The sequence below is a fragment of the Triticum dicoccoides genome, chromosome 3B, assembly GCF_002162155.2.
Source record: "Triticum dicoccoides isolate Atlit2015 ecotype Zavitan chromosome 3B, WEW_v2.0, whole genome shotgun sequence".
NCBI lineage: Eukaryota > Viridiplantae > Streptophyta > Magnoliopsida > Poales > Poaceae > Triticum > Triticum dicoccoides.
The window spans coordinates 771,874,182-771,881,502 of NC_041385.1; the positions used below are offsets into that span (position 1 = coordinate 771,874,182).

The 7,321-nt window shown below is 46.3% G+C and overlaps 1 long non-coding RNA gene across 1 annotated transcript; it reads right to left on the bottom strand.

Annotated features, from left to right (window-relative positions):
- Nucleotides 1-1,278: 1,278 nt before the first annotated feature.
- LOC119282148 lies at nucleotides 1,279-3,171 on the bottom strand. The gene is made up of 5 exons (XR_005138642.1): nucleotides 2,721-3,171; nucleotides 2,317-2,377; nucleotides 2,057-2,202; nucleotides 1,827-1,944; nucleotides 1,279-1,687 (listed from the first exon to the last, which is right to left on the bottom strand). It is a non-coding gene; the product is annotated as an uncharacterized LOC119282148 (long non-coding RNA).
- Between the last annotated feature and the right edge of the window lie 4,150 nt (nucleotides 3,172-7,321).

Genomic DNA, 7,321 nt, shown 5'->3' on the forward strand with positions numbered 1-7,321 from the left:
GGTAACCAAAATCACTGTTCACGTACGCATATCACATATGAAGTATCAATTGCTATATCATGCATTGTCTCGCATGGATACATCATACTACATTCTCTCTGCGACGTATGGACAGCTAGCAAGGAGGCTTCATGGCAGAGTGACCAGCGGGTATGTTGTAGTCAAAAGGTAGCATGACATTTTTTTCAACCAACCCACGACAGAGTTACATCCCACCACTCATGTTTTTCAATTTAATTATATAGTGTGTACCAATTATATCTTTTGAACCAAATATTCGATTGACAAATTGTTTGAATATCAGTATTCACAATTTAAACTCTTCAAAAGAAGATCACTTTTGAATGCATTTGAAAACTTTCAAATCAAATTTTGAAACCATATTGGAATTTATATGAAACTATTACATGTGTGTTTCAATGTATTTTTACATGTTTCATTTTTTTTCATTATAGGTTTTCCCTACTGTTTCATTCCGGATTTCAGTGCTATTCGATTCAGGTTTTATTTCTATTTCTAGAGTTTCAAATAAGCTTTGATATCATTTTATTAAATTATCTTTCATGGTTGGGCTGGACTCTAAATGTGTTCTTTTCGCATATTTTCTACACGATATCACTTCTATGTCATCGTAATTTTACATGTTTTCATTTATTTATATGTTCCCTTTTGCATCTATTTGTTGTTGTTTCATTCCACAATTCGTCAACGTTTCATCTCAGACCTGATATAAGTTTCATTACGGTTTAATACATTCCCTTTTGCATGTTTTCATTATCGGTTCACTCCGGTTTCATTATCGTATCATGTCACGTTTCATACAAGTCTCATTATGGTATCAAAATTTAAATTCAAACTTGTTCAAAACGTGTCCAAGTTTGATCTTGTTTTAAATATTTAAATGTCATGGACATGAATCAGCGAACGGATTGTAAATTAGACCATCGGTTCAAAAGTTGAAAGTGTTCGAAATTTTGGAATCAAACTAAAAGTATGGGTGGATGGACCATGTGGTGAAAGAATAAAATAGCTTGAGTGTAATAGATTCCTGCTACTACAAGGTGGATATTCCCGTAAAACAGTAGAATTCAGTAGAATGTTTCGTACGTGATACGTGTACGTACGTGAACACATGACACATTTCCATCGGTTGGGAGGACTCGGGTAGAAATAGGTTCCGCTAGAAATCGGAAAAGATCGGAACAACACAGTCGAGATCAGCATGGCCACACAGGGAAAAGAAATGCGAGGAGATGCACCATACACACGTTCCCGGGTTCCATGCTTTTTTTTAAGCACTAGGTAATTGCCCGTGCGTTACAACGGGGGAGGAGGAGCTAATTCTAGTGGCATTGGTCATATCCACATGGACATCAGATGGTATTGTCAACATTGCCATTACATCAGTCTTCTTCCTGCACTGATTATCGTCGTCTGTCCATCTCCTCAATCCAAGCATCAGAATCAAAATTAAAAAACTGCACTTGATGCTGACCTAAAATAAGACACATCAAAACTTTTTTTTTGGAAAAGCGATGTTGTAAATTTTATTTGACTATGCGTTTTTATGTACAAAAAGATCAGATCCTAGAAAGAATGGCATACATCAAGATTGTGAACACCGGCTTCATCATCCATTTATTCAATTCTCCTTCGGACTCCTCTCGGAAATATGTGCTATTGTTTCCTGCAACACAAAATTATCAAATTTGAATCACAACATGTGAAAGCAGCACAAACTAATAATGGGTGGCTGCTACATTGCCTCACACCATCACCGCTCCCATCCTCTTGGTCTTCAATTTTACTTAGAAAACGGTTCCTACCTTTAGAGGATGCACTCGGCGAGCTCGTCGTGTGGTTGTCAATCTCATCATCATCGTCGGCCAACAACTTGGAAGTGCTTCATTTCTTCACAAGCTTTGACGCCTACCTTTCGTGTTTCTGGTAATTCCACGACAAAGGAAAGCATAGCAATAAATCATCAAAGACAAAGTTATATCACTGTTCTTAACACACTGGGATTGCTCAATGGAAGTGGTGGATCAAAACTTACAATGCTACTCGTGCCCTTGCGGGGGACCTTGCATATATTGGGCATAAAATTTTAGTACCACGAGATCAATTGTGTTAAATACAATGTGTGTACTTCACTACGGATAAATGTCAATTCCCATGAATCATGATTGGTCGGTCGAGAAACTGGATCGCAGGACAATTCAGTTGAGTTAAACCTTGGCACTTCAAATGAGTGTGTTGCTAAAAAAGGCGAGGAAGCCCTCAAAGTGAAATGTCAAAGAATGCATTCATGTGTACCTTCTGATTACACGCATCTGATTCATTTTGCAGTATGTGTTCCTTCTTAGTAGTCATAGGCCTGAAAAAACTCCGTCATTAGTCAACATGAATCTGAAGTTTAATTAATTACATACTCCCTCTGTAAACTAATATAAGAGCGTTTAGATCATTATTTTAGTGATCTAAACGCTCTTATATTAGTTTACGGAGGGTGATCTAAATATGAGATTAGTTCAATATGAATTGAATATGTTGCGAAGAAAGAAAGCATGTCCAGGGCAATTTCTAGCATTTTAGTTTATATTTGACAAGAAACAAATGAGATTGATTCTTGAATGAAAAACTGGGAATAAACTACGCCAAGAATACCAAGATGCAAGATTGATTTTTTGGAGTGTTCAACTGCGCAATCCATCATATACCTTTCACCTGCCTTGATTGCATTCCTGAATCAGCACAAGAAGAACAGATGCAGCATTTATTCGCCAATCATTCATACCATATTATATTGTACTGCCACCTAAGTAAAGCTTTGCTGGTGCGTGTTGATGGACAACCAAAACGAAATTGAGATGAGAGTCCCCATGATCACATGACTGACAAAATAACAGAAGATGTACCTGAAGGACCAAATGTTTGGCCTTGGTACTCCCTAATTTGTTCGTTTAGTCAAGCTGATAGGAGTGAGGCAATATCATCATCCAGGTGTGGCAGTCGTGACTAGTCACAAGCGAGCATTCTCCAGGCGCTGCGGTCATACCCAGTCGCGAGCGGGCAATGTCTACATGCCACGAGTGATCCAGGGGCATTTTGATTGTGTCCTATACAACAGCGACGTTCAGTGAGGCAGCCCCAGCTCCCGTTCGATGGGAGCAGTCCTCACGTACCTGATCAGAAAAAGGAGAGTATGAGTACTGCTGCATCCGAGTTGAAGCGACAGTACCATTTGGTAGGCACGCTGTTGTATGCGTCAGGCATGGCTACTGCTCGTCGTTCGGCCTGATGGAATCGTTCCTCTCGCTGTACGGCTTGATGGGATCATTCCTCTCACACATAGATGTCGGCGGCGAAGCTGATTGTCTCAACGGACGAGGAAAAACCAACGACATCGAGCGAAAAACGCCAAGATCACGGTGGGCTGACCCCTTACCTCGTACCTTGTCGAGATATATGTTGATGATGGAACCTCGTTGGCATCGATCACATCGAGGGCGGACGGCGGCGCGCTGGCGTGGTGCTGGGAGGGGTCGGGACGGCGGAGGCGGACCAGCGATAGGAGGACGCAAGCACGGTGGCCAGGTGCTGATGAGGAAGGCGAGCGGAGGCCGAGGAGGGGCGGGCTAGGGCTGGCGCCGGCGCTAACCCTAGCGCGAGGTCGGGATGGGAGAGTTGCATGTGGTGCGTAAGGTAAGAGAGATGTGGGCTGGCTCATGGGGCTTTGCTCGGCTTGGCCCATGTGCTGCGATGGCAGGCGAAGCTGGTTTCTTGGAGCGATGGTAAACCGGATATGGAGGGAGTGTACGTCGGCGGGAGAGCGAGGGGAGTCGGGCGAAACGTAAGATTTCTTTTAGGTAGTAGAGATAATGGAACTTTATTTCTCAAATAACTGTCATATCATTTACTAGAAGAATTCGATCTAAAATATTATTTTGCTAACTCATCAGCAACTTGGTTTGCTTCTCTGAAACAATGTTTGAAGGTGATCTTTGCAAAGTCGATGGAGAGTTGCTTAAATTCAGCAACAACTGCAACATCTGGTCCTTGATAATTATCCATTAGCTGAACTGATTCCACCGCAAAGGTGCAGTCTGATTCAACCTCCGCTCTCATACATCCCATATTGGCAAGAAGATACATTCCATTTCGTATAGCAAGAAGTTCAGCAGCGTCCACATCTCGTACATTGGGTATAAACCAAGAAGCAGCAGTAATGAAGTCACCATGTTCATCACGAATAACTGCTCCAGTCGCTCCCGACAATGTGTCGACGTGAAAAGATGCGTCAACATTCACCTTAACCATGTCATGAACAAGCTTCTTCCACATATGATCGGCTGGCCTAGCCGGCAGTTTGGGTGTCAATGATCTGTAGTAATTTTTTGCCAGGACCCTGATTGACAAGTTGTTTTCTCCGGGTTTTGGATCCCAATCCCTTTCATAATTTGGCGCCACTGCCACCAGAGAAACCAAGCAGCAACCAAGCTCAGTTCAGCCACCGGGAGTCCCACTATTATCGATGTATTCTTCAGTAGGATTTCCATAGTGATTGACCTAGACCTGTCTTCAGATATAGCTTTCTGGACTGTGTCCAACAGGCCTAAATGAGCCCAAACCTCTCTAACACCCCGGCACCCAAAGAGAGTATATTGAATGTTTTCTTCTCCAATAGTGCACCGTGGGCATTGGAGCATCACAGGGATGTGTCGCATAGCCAAAACCCCAAGACATGGTAGCACCACACGAAGCACTTTCCATGTGAAGTGTTTGACTTTACCCGGAACTTTCAGTTTCCATGCTTCTTTCCAAACTCCATTTATCTGAATATTACCCTGTCCATCCGGCCGCGTAAGACGCGACCCAAATTGATGATCTAACTCCCTGGAATAGGCAGACCGAACAGACAAGGTTCCCGACCTTGTAAAATTCCATGCGACAAAGTCTTCGGTGATCTGGGAATGAAGAGAAATTTGTAGTATCCTTTGCACATCCACCGGCGAGAAACAATCACAAAGAAGGTCCTCATCCCACCTGCCAGTGTATGGATCAATGAGATCCTCCACTTTTGACAGTATATTCATCCCCTTGGTGTGATTACCTTCCGTGATGCACTAGTTGGTATCCACGGGTCACACCAAATATTAATTTGGGACCCGGATCCAACTCTCCATATACATCCTCTTTCAAACGTTTGTATGCCTGCCACGATACTTTGCCATGTGTAGGACGACTCCTTTTCTGGACCAGCTTTCAACAAATTTTCATCTGGATAATATTTAGCGCTAAGGACCTGAGCACACAAAGAGTCCGGGTTCTGGGGAAATCGCCAACACTTTTTTGCTAACATAGCAAGATTAAAACAGTGAAGGTCCCTAAAACCCAATCCCCCTTCTGCTTCAGGATGCACAACTTCCACTACGCAAACCAATGCATTTTCTTCTGATCATCAGTGTCTCCCCACAAGAAGCCAGATATTTCAGCAGTGATTGCCTTGCAAATTCCCTTTGGCGGTTTGAAAACAGACATAGCATATGAGGGAATAGCTTGAGCTACAGCTTTGAGTAAGATCTCTTTACCTTGCATTGAGAGAGTTTTTTCCTTCCACCCCTTCAGTCTCTGGCAAACCCTGACTATTAGGTGTTGGAAACAATCTGATCTATCCCAGGTTCCATGCTTCCCTTCGTGTTGGGCTAGAATTGATGGGCCACCTTGTGTCTCTGCTCCGATTTTGCCACCACTCGTAGCCGTAGGACACGTCGACACGATCACGTCGCACTGCATGCACAGGACACGATCGCGTCGTCACGACGCTGCCAGAACACGTCACCTTCCATGTACACATGCACACCTGCGGGCTCGGTACAATCCAATCACGACGGACTTTGGCGTGCACCGTGCGTCCTTTTGACGTTGGGTTCGGACCCGTGCACGCGCGTCCTTCCTACGCAATCCGAACCCTGCTCGCGGCCCGTGCGCGCGCACCCCCTCGCCGTCTACATATGCATCCATAGGCACAGACAGACTGGCTGTCGACTCAGCCACCGCCCACCGGACCGGACGACGACCGATGCATCCGCCGTTGAGGACCATGCCGCCCGTGGCCGCCGAGGCGACCGAGTGCCGGCTCCAAAGCCTGGAAACCCGAGCCGCCAGGAAAGAGGCCACCGGCTCCGGCCACCCCCCCTGCGTGCGCCTGCACGGCAACCTGGTCGTCGAATACCTGGTGCGCGCGGTGGGGAGCTCCAGCACCGTACCAAAGCTCGTGCACAAGGACCCGCCCCGGCCGTTCGACAAGGTGTTCTACCTCTACGACCCCGACACATTCTTCCGGAGCTACCGGACCTGCATCGAGATCATCCACCAGATGCTCGCCCAGAAGCCGGTCGTCGGCGAGTTCGACCTCGCCGTCGACAACTGGGACGAGTTCCTGCCACACCGTCTGGCCACCTTTATAGTGGGCGGGTACCGAGACGCGACCGATCAAAACATGGGCATCGCCCCGCCCCACGGGAGCGTCGACGTGCTCGTGACCGTCCGCGTGAAGGCCGTGTACAGCGAGCCCAGGGCGCTGCTGCTCGCGTGCAAGCAGGTCACGCCGGCGCACTGCAGGTCCACGGCGCCGGCCCGAGGAGTCAATGCGGGTACCTCGGAGTGCTGCGTGTGCATGGAGGATCTGGCGGCGCACGAGGTCGACGGTCCCGACGCCCTGATGCTGCCGTGCTCGCACGCCTTCCACGTCCGGTGCCTCCTGCCGTGGTTCCACCGGCGGTCGACTTGCCCGATGTGCCGCCGCGATATGATCGTGTACCTCGTCGCCGCCACCAAAACCCCAAAGGGCAAGTTTCCAGGCCAAGATGCTCTAGCTGGTACAATAGTTGAATAGTAGCCTACAAATTGAGCCAACGCTTGCTACTCACAAATTGGTTCCGGCCGGATCGAAGATCCCCGTGGATCAGCAGTCAGGCACTGGATGGAAGTCTAAATTTTCAGATCAGAGATGAGATAAAAATCCCGTGTATGGTTTTTTTTTTGTTTTTACCGGCTACCGAAATGCGGCTGGTCTTGTGGTCTATGATAGTCGATAGGTAGCTTCATGTTGCTGGAAGGAACCTGTAATGTGATTTCTGTTGGCTTCATTTTATTGAAAAATTACGCTGGAGGAAGCCCCACACCTTTGTAAGTTGCCTGAAAATAATATGTTTCAGTCACACTTTTTCCTCAATACTGACGTACAAGGTGATTGATACAAAACGTTACGGGGAGAGCTAATGTTTTACTTAAATTCTACGTACTAATTCACTTGTAC